At 33.4% G+C, this 19,097-nt stretch overlaps 1 protein-coding gene across 1 annotated transcript in view; it reads right to left on the bottom strand.

The window, feature by feature from the left end:
* The window catches only part of CDH9 (cadherin 9), a 90,040-nt gene that overhangs the window by 58,367 nt on the left and 12,576 nt on the right, over positions 1-19,097 (bottom strand). The gene's annotated exons all lie outside the window — the stretch shown is intronic.

Below are 19,097 nucleotides of genomic sequence, written 5' to 3' on the forward strand. Positions count from 1 at the left end.
TATAATATATTATACATACATTATCTTTCTATGATCCATCAGTGAACGATCCTTAAAAACTCATATAGATAACTAGGGAGGCATATATACTACAAATAAACTGAACAGGAACTTAAGGACTGGCTTTAATATAATTATATTGCAGCATATAAATGTGAATATATTTGTAATATAAAATACTAAATATTTTGAAAAAAATTAATCTCTACAATACATCAAAGATCATACTGATTACTCCTAGAGGCCTTAAGACTAATAAAAGTGGATTATTTATTAAATTATGCATATATGTGAACTATGTACTTTAAAAAAAACTGTTTTCCGCCCACAATCTACTAAATTTTATAAGCTGTTTCTCCTTCTTCTCTTCTTTCTCCTCCTGCGGGTTTTCCTTTGCTTGGCCCTTCTTCTGTAATAGGTCGAGATGGTGTCTAAAAGCAAACTCTCTCTCCAACACAGTGGAATAGAGAATGGTGATCGACAAATAATAGTATGGATGCTTGCTATGGTCCAGAGCCATTGGCTCTGTCCAACATGTACCCTGATTTCCGTACCTTTTATTTAAAAAATACGCTTACTTAACAAAATACACATGTATGGCCACAAATCCACACGCTCAACAGTAAAATAAATAAATCAAGGTCATGTCACTCTTGACTTTGAAATCTCAGGTGATGAGAATTTTCTTTTATCAGGACTTTATGTGGCTATTCATAATCTTGTAAACTATGTGAAACTGGTAAATTTAACCATAAGCAACATGAAACTCTGAAATTCATATCAGAAAACTACAATGTCAAAGAGTGTTAAAAAAGTGTAATGGAAAAGTATCATCTAGCAGCCACTAGCTCAGAACATGCCCTGCATGCTGTTGCTTAGTAATGGTGCAGTGGAAAATGAGGCAGAGAATCTGAAGGGCAGCTGATATCTCACTTTGATAAAACATGACAAATTTCTTAGTTTGCCACACTGATTACCCTGACTTCTTCTCACTGGAAGATTTCTTTTGGCCATCATCATTTCAGATCACCCTGGCCAGAGAAATTGGAGAGCACTCTTTATTTCCTGAGGTCTGTTCTAGCTACAATGCCCACTTTAGATGGAATGCAAGCCTTTAAGCAGAAAAGTCCAATTGTGTTAGATGGAGTCAGAGACAGGCAGGGACTAGGATCCCAAAGGCATCAGAACTAGAATAAAAAATTGCATTCATTTTCAGGGCACTGGAAAGCCGTTGGAAGAGTTTAACATGGCATGTTTATCAAAGATCAATCCGGCTACAGAGTTGAAAATAAGTTAGAGGGAAGAGAAGGGTTTGGTTAAAGGGCAGATCAGTTAGAATGTATTGATCTAGCCCAGTAAGAGCTGACAATGGCATACAGAGAAATGGTTTGAAGTGGACAGTGATACTCTGATCAGGTTCCCTTTGATTTTTAATGTGGACACACACACACACACACACACACACACACACACACACACACACACACACACACACCCCGTACGACACACACGGCAGTTTTTGTATGCTTTTGCTTCTTCTAATGGCCTGCACCTGCAGCTCTCATTGGAGAACTTCCTTTGGCTACCGGAGCCACTTTGCCCACATGCAGAGGGAGCCTAAAGTGTCTGCAATCATCTCCCACAAACTTTACAATAACCTCCCACAAAATCCCTGAGCCATTTTCTAACAGGTGCAGAGATATGAAAACCTACATGTTACTTATATCCCAGGGCTCCCCTGCAGAATCATGCAGGGGCTGGAACTTTGACTAATGACACACGTTATTTGGATAATCCCCCCGTCTTTCATTTTCCCACTGTCTCCCTGGCTTCCTGACATCGAAGCAGTTTATTACCAATCACTTGCACACGAATCCACACCTCAGTGTTTGTTTCTGGAACACCAGACCTAAGCATAGATAAAGTCCACATAGTCACCAGATTAAATACTGCCGTCTCGTGTATTGGTCATTATGGAGAGTGAAAAAAATGAGAAATAAAATATAATTCTTAGATTCTTAATTTCTGAATTGTGTGATGATTAAGCCATTCATTGGGTGAAAAGAAGTTCTGTTAGAAAAATAATCAAGTTTTTTGCTATTCTTGGTCAAAATAAAGAAGCAATTTTTGTACTGCTACTGCTAACAACATTTTGGCGTAATTAATAGTAGAAAGGAAAGGATTCGCTGTCATATCATTTAATTTATATACTTATGACAGCCCTTTAAAGCAGAGTCTTATATAGTTCCTCATATTATTATGAGGCAACTGAGGGGCAAAGAGGTTCAATGACTGCCCAAGGTTATATAAGCAGACAGAAGCATTGAGAATTAAATCAAGGTAAGCCATTGGACTTGGGCTCAACCTACTAACTTCTATGATGCTGGATGCTGGCAACCAACATTTATTCTAACTTGCCCTCTGTATTCTAGGCAGTTTGCTGAGTCTTTTCTTGAATGGTTTTTATTTAACTTTCATCTCAGCAATTATTATAAAGAGAGGATGGCTGTGTTAGATGGAAGATTAAGCTGAGGCTTTGCTTGTTAAAACAGCTTACTAATATCACAGGGTAGAAGGCACCTGTGGAGAGGTAGAAGGCATCCAGGATTTGAATTCTGCATGACTGATGACAATACTTGCAATAGGAACAATATTGCTGCTAAGGAACGTTGTTCCACATGTGCTCACCTGGATGCCTCCTTCCTATGCTTTAATCACTTGCCCAGTTCAGGGTTTTTGTCTTTACTGGCACTCTGACCTGAGACCATCTTACCTGGCTCACCCACAGCCATCTCATTTTCAGTCTCTGTGTGATATGTAGCTTTTTTGAGAAGTCTTCTAGACAACTTTTTTCAAAAATAGCTTACCCCACTCAGTCGCTGTTGATTTATTTCATAACATACATTTATTTTCTTAATATCCTTTACCATGAATTTTGATTATCTCTTTCATTTAGTGGATTCTATGTTTATTGACTCTTTCCACTTCTTATAATGTAACTTGTATGGTGGTGAGGTATTTCATAAATGACTGTGCCTTGTATAAAACAGTTATTGACATGCAGTAGGTACTTAATATGTATTTATAAAATTAATTGGTTGATGATTCATGCATAAAATGGATAATCCTGTTTGAGCCTGGGATCAAATACATTGATTAATTTAATATTCCATTCCATAAACAAGTTAATAGAGATATAGAAAGAGCTGAACTGGGAGGAAATGTGTCTTTTAAAAGAATGCTCCTATTAACCAATGTCACCCCAATAAATTAAAAAAAATAAATCAAAAAATAAAAGATGCTGTTTTTTCCCTAACAAATAGACTACAATCTGCAGTGAAGTAGGAGTAATATTCATAAAAAATTTGTATAACATGGAATTAAATATAAATTCCACAACATGATTGGTACAAATGGTAGATTGTTTGAACTTTGAAGCCCTTTTACGAAATATCTACTTTATTTTTCTTATAATTCTTCACATAATTCTTTACATTTAGGAAATAAAACCTATTCCCATAGATGTTATTAAAAATTCTTCATATCCTTTAATCATTCAATAGCAACAAGCTGATTATTAAATTTTCTATGTTTAATTACCTATATCAGCCTTAAATGCGCTGCATTTTAATCACATTTTTTGTTGATAAATAAATACTATCAGATGCATTATAAAGTGCAATATTTTAAATTTGGTTTAACTTTGATTTTGTAACCAGAGAATTCACTTAAATCTTTATAACTTTAAAAACTGAAGCTAGTTTTATTATTATTCCCTGTCCCCTTAATTATATTTCAATTGCATTTGAGAAAAATGGCTTTTGGCTATTTGTGAATCAAGAAAAAATGAGCATTAGTATAATTAAGTAGATGTTCAGCATATAAAATCTGCATCCAAAATTAAATTATATTATCATTTCTTATCCCCACAGTTTAAACACAGATAAAGTATTTTAATAATTTCATTCTTGTTTTTCAGGCATATAAAACAAGTAGCTGTGATTGATTTTAGTGCCTTATTATATAATTTGTAATCAACAAAATAGTTCCACACAAATAGATCTATGTATCTTCAAAACAGAAACAACTGTGAGATATGGTCATATAATTTAAATCCTTTCCCATTGGAGATATATGAGGTTTTGAGATATGAAGAAAACATTTCTGATTATCCAGTTATTTTGTGGTTTTGACAAAATTCCTACATATTTCATTTGATTCCTTGGTCAGTGATTATTTCCAATACACTATTATATTTTTATATCAGTTGGAGACACAAGTCTGACAGATCAGTTACATAAATGACACATATATTTATCAAAATTATGAGTATTATATAGCAATCAAGGATCTATTTAGGGATATATGTTTTAATATACTATTTTTTATAGTAATTGATAATTCTTATACAAATGTAGGTGGATATATATTAATATATCTATATATATAATTGATCATTAGTCTGTTATATTTAATTAGAATATATATTTAAGTTCTCTAAAAGAATTTATTGATTTTTTTTTCAAAAATCCATGCCCTAATATTGTCACATTGAATTTGAGATTCTACCCTACTCTAAATAAATGTTAAAAATAATTTTTAAAAAAACACCCAGAAATATGAGCTGCTAACTTTGTATAGTATTCCTTAATAATTAATACCATTAAACTCCCAGCTTCAAAAATTAGAATTAGGTCTTTCCTAGAAAACCAGCAATATAAACTGTTAGCAGAAGAGAAGCTCTTAAATCAGAGTTTTCCAATATCCTATCAAACAAACAATAATAACATTATACATAATAAAATATAAAGACATATGTAGAATATATAGTATTATAAAATATAAAGACATGTAAACAACTTATTGACAGTATTTGATAAAAGTAACCACATCTATAAGGATAGTGGAACTGGGTTAAGAAAATAATGATTGATGACTTTTTGTTATATGAAAAACACATGGACTTTCAATTAAAAGGAGATAGGCAAGCACAGTTCCCCCCAATATTGGTCCCCTGAGTGGGAAACAAGCGTATCAAAATTTATATATTACCTCCTACTACAAAGATGCCCCTTTTGAAATTGGCATCTACTCAATTAATGCACTACCTAAAATATAACAGGACATGGAAAAAATAAGACAATTTAGGTGGTATTATTTGGAAATATTTTAATTTGAAGTATGCCTTATAAGTAAACCATTTTAGTCTATCAGAGATCTTAAAACTGTTAGAAGAGAGTTGTCTATGCTCTTGACCTATTTAAGAATGTTGGTTAACAAGGTATTATTGGTGGAGCGAAGGTAACACTTAATATTATCACACACAAATGATGACATTTTCAGTCAATATGTTCTTAAACACTGGAAACTGGACAAAAGGATTTAAAAGTGGGTGTGGCACAATGAAGTAACATGCAGAATAAGTCAGGCTATAATAAAGCCCAGAGAAATGCATACCATCCTATCAACATAAGGACAATAACTTCTTCTGAGGAAGGAAAAAAACAAAAACAAAAAGCAAAGCACAACAGAGTGTCTATGAAAATGTAGGAAATCAGAAGAGAGGAATTCAGAAATCCACTTTACAGGGGAATGGTAACTAGGCTAGCATAGAAGATAGAGGTAAGTTAAATAGGTAGATATGTTAGCTGTGTTGGAAGGGGTACTGTTATTTTTAATAATATACTCAAAAGAGACTTTCAATTATGGTGACATTTGAGCAGAAAGTTGAAGGGAGTTGGGAGTGAGTTAGGAGGATTTCAATAGGAACAGTGTTCCAGAAAAAAACTAAAATGTGAATACTTGTTAAGAAGGTTTGGGGGGAGAAAGCATATACATTTTCAAAGCCTTCAAGTCATAGAAAGGACCTAAGGGTACCTAGAGTTGAGTCAACAAGGGGAGAGCTATAGACTCTGAGGTCAAAAAGGTGGCCGGCTTCTGGAGTCCTACAGGCCATGATCGGGAGTTCTAACCTTTATGATACTGAAATCCCAGGAGGGTTTGCTGCAGAGGACAATCATGACATAATATTAAATGGCCACTTCTAGCTGGCATATGAACAATAGGCTTAACAAGGCAAGAAAGGACCCAAAGAAAGTGCTGAGAAGGTGACTGCAATAATCCTGATAAAAGAATATTTTTACTGGCTTGCAATGAATAGAAATGCAGGAGATAGGGATAAATCCCAGGTTTTGGCTTGAACAACAGATATAGAGCTGCCATTTACTGCTGAGAGGCCCTGGAGGAGTTCAGGTTGTATGTGGGACTAGAAATATAGTAGATCTATAATACATAATTACAATCTTCCCTTTCTTCAAACTGAAATTATTGATTAAGTCATCATATAATTATATTCTATTAAGATGCAATAAAAGAATATGCATTTGCCTAGAAAACTATAAATGAGATTTGAGAAGGTCATTGTAAACTATTGCATTAACCACTTTAAAGGAATAAGCACATTCACAGTTTATTGTAAGTGTTGATTCTATAGTAGATGCTGTGGTGCTCCGTGCAGATCTCATTGACAAAGTCGCCTACATACTTATTAGCGAGCTACTGTGAGGTTTTGCTGCTAACTGCTTAGAGCTACCCCTTCCTCTGAGAATATTCCTAGGCTGATGAAAACCACCACGCTAGGGGTGTTACTCCACTCACCACCATGGTCCATAACACTGAGGTACAAATAGCCAGACCCTTCATCTCAAGGTGGGTCAGCTCTCATTCCATTTCATTCTCAGAGCCTCTCTCTGTGATCAGGCTGAGGCTAGACTCATCCTGAGACAATGTTGGTGTTGTGTTCTTTCCCTGTCTCTCTCCTGCTTCATTCTCTCCCTTATAGTGTTCTCCTGAGAAGCACATTTTTAATCAATCACCTTTATCAAATCCAAGTCTCAGACTGATTCTAGGAAACCAACCATGATATATATATATATAGTCTGAATGAGCATCTAGTCTATTAAAAGTGAGTCATTCAGTTATTCAAATATTTATTTATTTGGTGCCTGCTATTGCCAGGCACACAACACGCTTTAGGTGCTAGGGATACTAAAAAAAGCAACAACAAAAAACACATTCACCCGCGCAAAGACTCCTGCCACTTACATTCATGCAGGATCAGACAAACACTATTCAATAAACATAGTAAATAAGAAAGCATAAAACACATAGTAGATGGAACCTGTTCAATGCTACTGAGAAAAATTAGAGCAGTATGGTTGGACCTGAATATAGTGACTTGGTAAGGGAAGGAAACTGAAATTCCATGTTGGCTCTATTGAGAAGGGGTTATCTGAGTAAATATCTGAAGAAAAGGGAGCTATCCAAGTAGCTCCAAGTGTGGAGGGGGTATTTTCAGTTAGAGCAAAAGCTTGAGCAATGGTTTTACCTCAATATAGTCCCTGGCTTATTTTAAACCTCAATGAGGGCCAGACTTTTGTTTGTCTGGGATGGTGGCTTCTTTAGCAGAGCAACTCTCTTAAAATCTAAATGGTTCCTTATCTATTTGACTCCATTCAGTTTCATATCAAAAGGCATTCCATAGAATATTTTCCTATTTAAATATAATTCTCAGATTCTATATATTTATATTCTCACCACTACTCCACAAGTCTTGCTATTTTGACTTGATTATAGCTTCCTTTGTTTTACTGGACTTCACTGGGCAAACCACAGCTTTAGTGTCTTTAACATAATGCATTTTGTTAAGTGAAAGGGTTTGCTGGGATACAGACTCTTAGCTGGGTCCTTAATCTTGCTGATGTCATCCATTCAAAGGTTTTAAAAATATCTGTGATGACCATTCTCTTGTTTTTGCTACAGGAGTTTCAATCAGCCATCTTCAACAAAACTGTTATATTTCTTCTATCATGAAAAGTTGTCTCTCCCTTTCAACCTGCCAGTCCCTCGTTCATGCCATCTTCATTTCCTTATATTTCTGCCAGCAAACTGCCAATAGCTCTCTGAATTTGTCTCTTTCTTCTAGTGCTTTGATAATACAACTGTAGTGATACTTTGTTTTCCCACATTTTCCCCTAGGGCTACAAGTTCATTTGGCCCAGTTTCTGCCTTCCAAGCCATCACAGTGATAACTTGACTAAATATTATACCCTTGTATGAAATAAATTTCCATTTTTTGAGACTCTGGTAAGGCTTTCTTCACTGCTGGTTGGCCAGGCCTTCACCCAATGCTTCAAATTTTATGTTTTCTGTTGTTATTAGAAGAGCATATCACTTCTAATAAATATTTATGCATCAGTAACGATAGGCTGGGTTGTGCTGTAGTAAACAGAAACCTCAAAATCTCAGTGGCATTAGAAACAAATATTTATTTCTGCATTGGGTATATGACCACTGTGGTTTTCCTGGGAGGCTGTAATAAACCTTATTACCAGGAACACAAGGCAAGGGAATTTTCATCACCACACTCTCATGACTGCAAAGATAAGAATGAAGGGACATGGAGAAACTCCTGTTGTCCCTCAGGCCTTCCACAGGAAGAGATACCCTCATGTGCACTCCCATTTCAGTGGGAAAAGCAAATCCCACAGTCATGTCTAAATTCAGAAGTGGGGGAGTACAGTCTTAAGATGCGTTTGGAAAAGAGAAATCCAGAAATATTGTTTCGCTAGTATGAGAGTTATTACTATGGGCTTAACATTGTCCACTAAAAAGATATGGGGTTCCATTCCTTACCAATAAATGTGAGCTCATTTGGAAGTAAGGCGTTTAAAAATGTAGTTAAGATAGTTATATTTTATTTTATTTTTCTATTTTTTATTTTTAAAATTTTATTTTTGTTTAAAATATTACAGTGTATTTTATTTTATATTATTTTATTATTTTATTTTTGTAGCAGCTTGGGGTGATTCAATTCAATTTTTTTTATATCTATTTAAATTTTTATAATAAATTTTTGTGACTAAAAATGGAAAATGTGTATTCTAATTATGCTTTGTAGTAAAATTTCTTTAAATATAATCTGAAAATAATATATATGCATAGAAAAGACTTGAAGAATATAAACTCCAGTGTTAATAATGTATTTTTATGTCTGCATTTATGTATGCATTTTACTTTATTTTATTTTTATTGAATGTATTAGGGTGACATCAGTTAATAAGATTATATAGGTTTCAGGTGTACAATTCTATAATACATCTGTATGTTGAATTGTGTATCCAACCCCCCCAAGTCACGTCTTCTTCTAAGATGAAGTCATGTTTAATTAGACTGGGCCCTACTCCAATATTACTGTTCTTATAAGAAGAGAAGGGATACACATATACAGGGAAGGTGACCATGTGAAGATAGAAGTAGAGATTGGCCACAACCCAAGCTACAAGATGCTGTTAGAAATTAGGAAGTATCTTCTAGTGAATTCTATGGAGAGAATATAGCCCTGCCAACACCTTGATTTCAGATGTGTAGCCTCCATAACTGAAAGGGGATAAATCTGGGTTGTGTTACCCACCCTGCTTGTTGTACTTTGTTATGGTAGCCCTAGGAATCTAATATAGAGCTACTTAAATATTAATATTTATTACCCAGTTGTAGTATTTCCTTGACTTTACCAGGTAAAAGTAAGATATATTTTTTCTCTGCTTCCACATCATTGAGAACATAATATTAAAGACAGAGAGTTAGCGTGAAGACTTTTTAAGACCACAAACAAAATTATTCCAAAAGGCTGTGCTACCTGCCACTCATGTAACTTCTGGTGAGACACCTCTATGTGTGTTTCTTAATTTGGAAAACAGAGTAATAATAATAATACTATTAATACTCATAGAGTTGCTGTTAATTTTCTTGAAAGACTTTAAAAATGCTCTGTTAAGTTTAGCTATCTTTAAATTACTTGTGACTCTCTCCTTCTTCAGAGTATAATTCAAAACAGTCTTTTACAGAGCAGAATATTTAAAACATGTGTTGAGGAACTAAACACATTAAATTTATAATGCTTAATCTTCAGTCTGTTGAATTACATATAGCCTTTCTTAATTTTTTTTTTAGAATTCAAACAGGAAATACAGTGTAATTTGGAAGAATACTATATTAAAATAGAAAATGATATATAAATCATAAATATTTCCATTTAAGAATTTTTATTTAAAAATCTATTATTTAAAACATATACTATATACATCTATTCATTTTCCTGAGCTTATATGAGTAAAAACACCAGCAAAATTACATTTCTATTATTGAAATGTGCTGTGAAACACTGTGAGAGTCTCATAAAGATTTCTTGGCACTGATGCCAATTTAAGTGTCACTATAGCAATCACCATGGTAATGTTTTCAATTAGCGCTACACAATCACAGCATTACATGAGTCTAGAGTACCATTTGGCAACATCATAATGGACCTCCAGATTATTTAGTCTTATCAGTCAAATATAAACAGTACAAAAAATGAAATAAGCAACCACCATGATCTATCCCTAGGTTTCAAATTTTAAATACTCTAACTAAACTTTAAAAATATTTTAGTATAAAATTACATTAGATTGTTTAGCTTTGTGAGTCACCCATTTGAGCACAATACAGTTTAAAAAAGTATATTTTTAGTATCTCATTGTTAGACATTGATATTAAAAACCCCGTGTTTATTTCATTTGGAAAGTCCATCTGAAAATAGACTCACATATGTTATATAATAATTAATAAATCTTATGGAGACAAGGAAAATGAAGATCATAACAACCTATCAGTCATTAATTATTGTTATATCTGGCACTTATTAACCACTTATTATGGAACCAGTCACTGTTCTAAGTGCCTCGCAGTTGGTGGCAGCCATTCACTCTGTCCCCATGGAGCCCATCCCTCCATGTCTCCCTCTTCATAGCCCATTGGGACTGAGCTTCTCTGCCATCCTGAGGTTCTGTGAGGCTATTTAGAAGTTGAAGTGGATGTGATGTAGGTTCTTTCTGGAAGGGTTTATGAACTGTTCCACGAGCCTGCCACTGTCTTTACCATACCAAATAGCAAGGCTTCTTAGCCTAGCACCCAAAATGATGACAAGGAGCTACCCCACACCCCTACCAGCCAACCGGTGATAAATATATAATGGGAAAGAAAGAGAAACTTTTTAAAAAACTTCACTGCATGCCCTGGTCCTTTTGATTGATACGTATATCTTAAATCACAGAATAGTGTCAAAATCCACTTGATGAAGGTGCTAGTATACCCATTTGATACACAAAAAACACGAAAGTACCAAGTGTTTAAATATATTGTCCAAGAGAACTACCTGTTAGGTAATGAGGGACAAAATGAAAATCAGCTCCGAGAGCTGATAGCTGGTACCCGCCTGGCAACTAAGAGCTATGATATGGTTTCCCCTGCTGAACACAAATATTTTAACAGAATATCAGCATCAGATAAGCTCACTCAGCAGCTGTGAGTGAACTAGAAAAAGCAGAGGCGATAGGTACCCCCAATACAACCAAATAGCCTCCTCTCCTGGTTACTACTTATCCAAGTCAGCTTCAAACTCTTTTTCCAGTTTTCTAGACAGAAACTACAGTTTTCTAGACATATCTACAAAATTGTCCCAATTTCCTGATATTCCCCCAGTGAAGTGCTGATCCCTGCTCCATAAGCACTTCCCAAAGCTCCAGTATATTTCCATACTCTATAATAAGCTTATCCTAACTCCCTCTGACCAAAATATCTGAAATTTCCCCATGATGAGTAGTATGCCTTGTTGCAGGAAGTTGATATACCTAATTTTGTTTGACTACAGCACTGTGCCTGGTGATCTTTTGGGCACTGGGTTTTTCCAGGGGCAGCTGAAATTTATACTTAGGGAATCTGACTCTAGTGCTCATGACATAACCATATGCTATAATCCAAATAAAGCAGTATAAATTTTGAGAATTGAAAAGGTAATTAGCTAGGTGATTTCCTTTCTTAAAGTGATTCTATAATAAACAGTTTTACTAAACAAATCAAGGGGTCTGATTAAAACAACATATCAAAGAAATATAGTAAAAAAGTAAAATTGGCACTAATATAACTTATTGGTGTTTATATAATAAGAATTTATAAAGAAAAATTATGAAGGAATAGACTTAGTTCCCTCCCCACTGCCCCAACATCAGATGCAGACTATTGAATCAATCATCCTCCCTGTTCATGGACCATAATTATTATTGATTCATACAAGGGCCTTCACTTGTTTCATTGATTTATTTTTATCTCTATCAGCCACTCTCAGCTCCCTCAATTCTCCTAAGGATTTTTCAATAAAAACCTGTGAATCAGAAGTGTTTTACAATAAAAATTAATAATCCTTATGATGTATACAAAGGTTAGTGTGGAATTATGGTCTGACTTGGAGGAGAAATGACAGACCAAGAGTTCAAGTGATCCAATGCACTCAGTCTATGCAGATTATTTAATACTTTGAACATGTTATCTTTCACCTTACACATAATGCCTATAATTGTATCTCATTTTTAAAGCACTGCAAAGATGAAAATGTTGAAAATTTAGTTAGAAATATCACACAACCACTCACTAAAATATGACAAAAATACTACACAACTGTATAGCTCTATTAACCCACTGAATTTAAAGGGAGAATGTTATTTTCATTTTGAATAATCATGCTCTCACTACTGATCTTGTAGGACATCTTTTATTTGCTGGAAGAGGGAATCTAAAGGAAAAAGTGCATATGAGATAATCTCCTAAAATCAGGCCTTATTGAAGCTCCTTTCACTTCTTACTATGAATCCTTCTCTCTATGAAATTTATTTGTGCCACATGATAAGACCATTTTATTTACTTTATTTTTCTCTGTATTTGCCAAAGGAATATATGTTTGCTTCATCATTAACATCAGAGATATGATATACTAAATTAAATATGTATTTGTCAGAGCCAAAAAGTTCTCAAATGTTTGCCTCTTAGGAAGGTGCCTTTTACTAAATATAAATTCTAAAATGTATGCTCTGGTTTCTTGTACATTAATAGTAATTCCCAGAATTATTTAATTCATGTTTCTATTGCATAACATTATAACTCTATATCTGCCAAACACTTGCCACAGCTGTCTTTTCTAACAGGATTCTCCTTATTAAGCGTATGAGGGTTGCCTGTGTCAACACTGAGACTCAGAACTTTCAGTATGTCATTATCTCCTCATAATAATTTAGTGAAAAAAATCATTTTCAGTTCAGGATTTTGTCATCCTATCCTAATGAGACATCATTGCCATCAGAACTAATGTAGGTAAATAGGAAAAGGGGCTATATAGATAAAGACAGGTACAACATGAACTGACACCTTATATAATTTTTATTCCTGAGATCATCTATCTTGTATATTTCTATATATGTTACTGCTTTTGAACAGTTTATTTTCCCTTATTTGTAACCATCCTCAGAAATAGATACTGTAGCATCTCAATAAATCTCTAACAGGTATAGATGTGCAATCAAGTGTGGGTTTTGGCCATGCATTCACAAGTCATTTCTATGACATAGGGCTGGAATCAATAGACTATGTGAGGTTGAGGAGAAAGATGAAGGTGAGAGTGTTGTTTGACCAAAAAATACATTACTCATCACAAAATGCCACAATGTGAGCAGAAGTAATTATAGGATTTATATGCAACAGGCTTAACCACTGTGTGTGCTAGAGTTTCCCATCACTTCAGAGAGGGAACCCATTTGGCCAATACACTTAAAAAAGTATGTGCTATTCCTCTTAAAAGATAAGAATGCTTATTTAATTTTAACTGCTTATGAACTTGGAGCTTTTCAACGATTCCATTAAAAAATCTGAGAAGTGGGTTATGTCCATTTTGGGACAAAGTTTAGCGTGACTGGTCATATATCTTTCTCCTAAGTAGTAGTTTAAAATCCAGTATAACTTAAATCCATTGTGGAAATTATCTATGAAATAAGTTTTTGTTTTCTTCAAACAGTGGTTAAAAATGATTTTAGGAGTCAAAAACCTAGGATATGATAGCTTTTATATATTTTAAAAATTTGGTGAGATTGAGAAAAAAATTAGGGAAGCAGACAGAAAGTTTCAAAGAATGCATTGTTTTTAATCCACCAAGACATTTTTTAATTCATGAAACCCTGATAGTTTTCAAAAGGTTTCATTTAGATCACTTAGAGTTTCAGATGCCAGACTGTTATCAAGTTCTATCATTATTTTTTTCCTATCTTTGTTTCCTCTTCTGCAACATGACAAGCTTTAAGATTAATAACTGCAAGAGCATATATGTATAGATAAATATTCACATGCATACATATATAACACATACATATCCAGGAGATGACACAAATATTAGTTTCGTCTTTATGTATTGTCTTCTAAGTTATTATTGAATAACTAAGAAAGATAGTTAAAAACCTCTAAAGTAACAATTCATCAGTTTACAATATCTGGTATTCAGTACTTTTTAAAGTATTTTTTTATTTTTGTGCTTTAAAATGATTATTACATAGTTTATAAAATAATTGAGCTCAAATATTTTATCTGGAGAATTGTATTTAAAGTCCTCATAAAATGAGGTAAATATTAATTCGTTTTAAGTAATATGCATTAAAACTCTTTGCTAAAAAACATTAACTTTATTTTATTTTAATTTTTTTAAAGTATATCTTTATTGATATCAGAGAGAGGAAAGGAGAGGGAGAGAGAGACAAAAAAATCAATGATGAGTCATTGATCGGCTGCCTCCTGCACGCCCCCTACTGGCGATGGAGCCCTTATTCTGGGCATGTGCCATCTCCTTGATCATAGGTCGATGCTCAACCGCAGAACTGCGCCAGCCAGGCTCAAACACATTAACTTTAAAACAAAGTGTTCAATACCTGAGCATTCAGCTAATAAAATATTACTAGATGTAGATTTGACTTATTTTAATTTGAAGACTGATTAAAAGTATTAATTTTACTCAGTTTAATAGTGGAGTAAACATCTCAAATGTTACATAATTCCAGTAGAAATAAGGGCAAATTAGGGCATTTTCTCGTATTTTCATATTATAATCTGGGCCATCCAAAAGAGGGAGCTCAAGTATTGTGCTAAGTAACTCGGTTTTATGAATGTGAGATTTTTAGATCAGTTTCTCATATGAATTGCACAACGTGTTTAGATGTAAATTTAACTCGGTCTCATATTGACTTGTTAACATTAACATATTAATGGGCAGTACTTACTTTATGGCCATAAAGTTCTATGTTCTCTCAGAAGAAAATTATTTTTTCAGCCATCATGAAAGTATAAAATTAATTACAAAAGATGAAAGGAACATTAAGTAAAATTTTTTAATATTGAATCTTATAAAGGAAGGGGAGGAATTACATAAACCTCAAATAACCTGAATCACATGACTTTCCTCTGCACTAGCACTTATATAAATGGAATTATAGTATTCCTGCCTTATCTCCAGTTTCACTTTCCATGGCTTCAGTTACCCAAGGTAAATCATAGTCCAAAAATGTTAAATGGAAAATTCTAGAAATAAACAATTCATAGGTTTTAAATTGTGCACCATTCTGAGTAGCATAAAAAAATCTCATGTCCTTCTCTGTTCCCCTGCCATTAATCATCCCTTTGCCCAGCCTATCCATTCTCTTTATGCTCTGACTCCCCACACATTAGTCACTTAGTAGCCCTCTGAGTTATCAGATCACCTGTTGCAGTACCTTAGTGCTTGTTTTCAAGTAACAATTATTTTACTTAATAATGGCCCCCAAGGGACAAGAGTAGTGATGGTGGTAATTTGGATATGCCAAAGAGAAGACTTAAAGTGCTTACTTTAAGTGAAAGGTATGTATGTAGAGCAAAAACAAAAAACAAAAACAAAACATAGTGTAAACAGTATGGGATTTGGTGATATTTGTGTTTTCAGGCATCTTCTGAGGGTCTTGGAATGTATCCCCATGGATAAGAGAGACGACTGTAGCAATATTGAGGTTGTTTCCATGTACATGAACTTTTTTTAACTTTTGGGGTTTATTGAGTGAGTTTCCCTAAAGTTTTCAGTACTAGAGAACTTTTTCATGACTCAGTTGTTCAGAAGGAAAAAAAATGAAGGGCTAAGGACTTCCTAGACCAGAGAAGCTGAGTGACATTTTATAGGAAAGTTACTGGAAGCTAAAATATTTAAAAAACATGTTCCTGAGAAGCAACCAAGATAACTGACCAAATTTCACACTTTCAATATTTAAAAAAAGAATAAATGAACAAATAAATGAATGAATGATAAATTGCTTGATAAATGTATCAATGGATAGATAACAGTCTTTAGCATAATACTAACAAGAAAAACTATATATCCATGGAAAAATCTGCTCTACTACTCATTTCATCTAGTCTGTTATAGCTATTTTATAGTTTGCTTTATATCCTTTGGCCAATAATGTAATTACTTAGAAAATCAATAATTAAAAAGATGCTCAAAATCACTTTTGATGCTAAACTAAAATTTCTGGATTAACCAGGTAGGATTTCACAATAAAAAGAAAAATTAAGCTTCTTCATCTATTTTACTTAAGTTCCTTATCGGTGGTGCTGTGTAAGTAAATAAAGAATCAACATTGACAATACGTATTAAATTTGGATGGATGCATTGTCTTTCAAGAATACTCTTAAAAGTAACATAAAATATGATTCATCTATAAAACACACCCAGGGCCACACAATATGTTATATAACTTCAGCAATATCACTGGCAATGGCATTCTGTATGCTAATTATGTGTGTGGTTTATCCAACACAGCTGCTACTCATCTTCCCCATAGACTAGGGTAAAATACCATTATAAATAAAGGTTCATTGCCAAAGAAAAATAGAATTTGCAGTTCCCTATTACAAATTGGGATTAATTTAATTAGTGGATAGATTAATCTCCTTCAGAACATCAGAAAGAAATCTGTAACTCCAGTAGGAAATTGCAAGAAGAGATCATTTACCAATAAATAACTAATTTTTTTGTAAATAGATTGTGAAAGCAAAATATTTAATTGACTATCAGATACTCATATTATGTTTCCTCCAGAGATTACATTGAAACAGAAGGTGTTGCTTTTTTGTGATTTGGGAGAACTTATCTTACATACTGATGCTTTTTTATTCATCTCATAACACTATAGATAAAAAATGGTTATGAATAGGAATTTCTTCTATGTTTAAGTGAGGTCTAGTACCTGAAATTCTGAAGAGGGATTGCTTACAAACAACAACAACAACAAAATAGTATCCAAGGTTAGGACTATGAAATGATGCCAATATATAACTTTTCAAAGAAATTACTGGTCTTATATTCATTCCTTTGTTATAAATCTAGTATTTTACAAATTGAGTTTTTTAGGGATTCATTTCACATTACAATTACAAATTCTTTAAATGAATTCAATCTTTATTTTAAAATCATCAATCTGACATACTTTCTTTTTTCCCAAAGATTGAGCAATTGTATTAAGAAATTTCTACACATCATGCAATGTTTGCTATAATGTGTAAATAATTTGTGTATATAAATCGCATAAAATAATATAATTTTATACCTGCAGAAATATATATATTTTCAAACACATGAGTAGATTATACTATTTTAATCAGCTATAACCAAAAATATATTAAAATAAATGACTGAAACTTGTCCCTTTTTAGGTGGTTATATTTGATTTTGTAATGATAGTTGTGAATATGCTACTACATTGGACACCAACACAGAGAAGTCCACATCTCAGAAAAGGCCTTTGAGAAAAGGCCAGTTGTGAGAGAGTGATATCCAGGCTTTTGGATATTTTTAAGCACAGTATTTCTGTTGTTTTATTTTTTCTTGCAAGAAGGAAGCTTGCTATAGAAACAATTGAAAGTTAAATATAGACAACTCTTTTCAAGTAATGAGTCAATTGACTTTGGAATTGAAAGGGTCCTTAGATGTCTTCTAGTCTCTCTCCACCATTTTTAAAATGAAGAAATTAAGTTCAGAGCAGTAAAGGAAAACATACCCCTTATCTCTGGCCTTTTACCCCCACCCACTGTTCTCCTTGCTATACCAGATTGGATTGTAATTCCACCATGAAAAATTTGGTAAACAATTAGTGAAACCCAAATGGCAGAAACACTTGGCATGAATCTATGTTTCCTTCTCTACCTGCAGAGTCCAGTTGGTTCATTCTATTTTTCAGTAAGGTTTGTGGAGAAAGCCAGGCCCAACCACAGTACAGTGGTCAACCAAATGGCAGTCATTTTCTACTTCTGGCTACACATGCTTACTGTAATGCCAAATTTTACATGTAAAATGTTATGAATCAAAAATAATTTTGTTAAAGTCTAAATTATTTTTTTAGACTAAATTATTTAAAATAAATAAATTTCACTTATAAGGTATTTCTAATTATAGAATTTATTTATGGATATCTGGGTTCACTTTGGATTTTTCTCCTCTAGGATAACTTCAAGCACTTTTGTAGGAGTTGTGGTACTCTTACCTGTAAAATCAGTCAATTAAGCAAAATGTCAATTAGGTTCCTTCTTGCAGTTGTTAATCCCTGATTATATGAAATCATTATTTTCTTAATTTAAAAATCGTCCTTCTATGGAAGAGATCACATTTTATAGGATAAACTTTTTCCATTTAAAAATAGCATGAAATACCATAAGAAACCATTATGACAACTTCTATTTTCTTTAATAATGAACATCGAACAAATATTTTTCCCAAGACCAATATTTTTCATACGTTTTCAAACATATTTTTATGCTCTGTGCCATTTGAAAGTGTGACTGTGTACATAATTTTTAAGAACATTTCTTCAATCTTTCCAATATGTTCTCATTGTCACTCCTACTCTGCATTCATGATTGATCATATGTTATTTTTAAAAGCCAGTGTAGATTTCTTTAGAGAAAATATGTTGCTTAATCAAGTAAAATCCTAGTATAGGCCAAAAGCATCTTTTCCATCAATTATTTGAAAGTAAAATTATTTTTCATTTTCTACTTTGTTTTAAATTCTAGACAGTGGAAGTCCTGAAATATGTACAGAATATTGTAACTACTATTCCCAAATACAATAGTAAAATGCTCTAAAAACTGTAATATAAAGTGACAGC

The sequence above is a fragment of the Miniopterus schreibersii genome (genome assembly GCF_964146895.1).
Source record: "Miniopterus schreibersii genome assembly, chromosome: 3".
Taxonomy (NCBI): domain Eukaryota; kingdom Metazoa; phylum Chordata; class Mammalia; order Chiroptera; family Miniopteridae; genus Miniopterus; species Miniopterus schreibersii.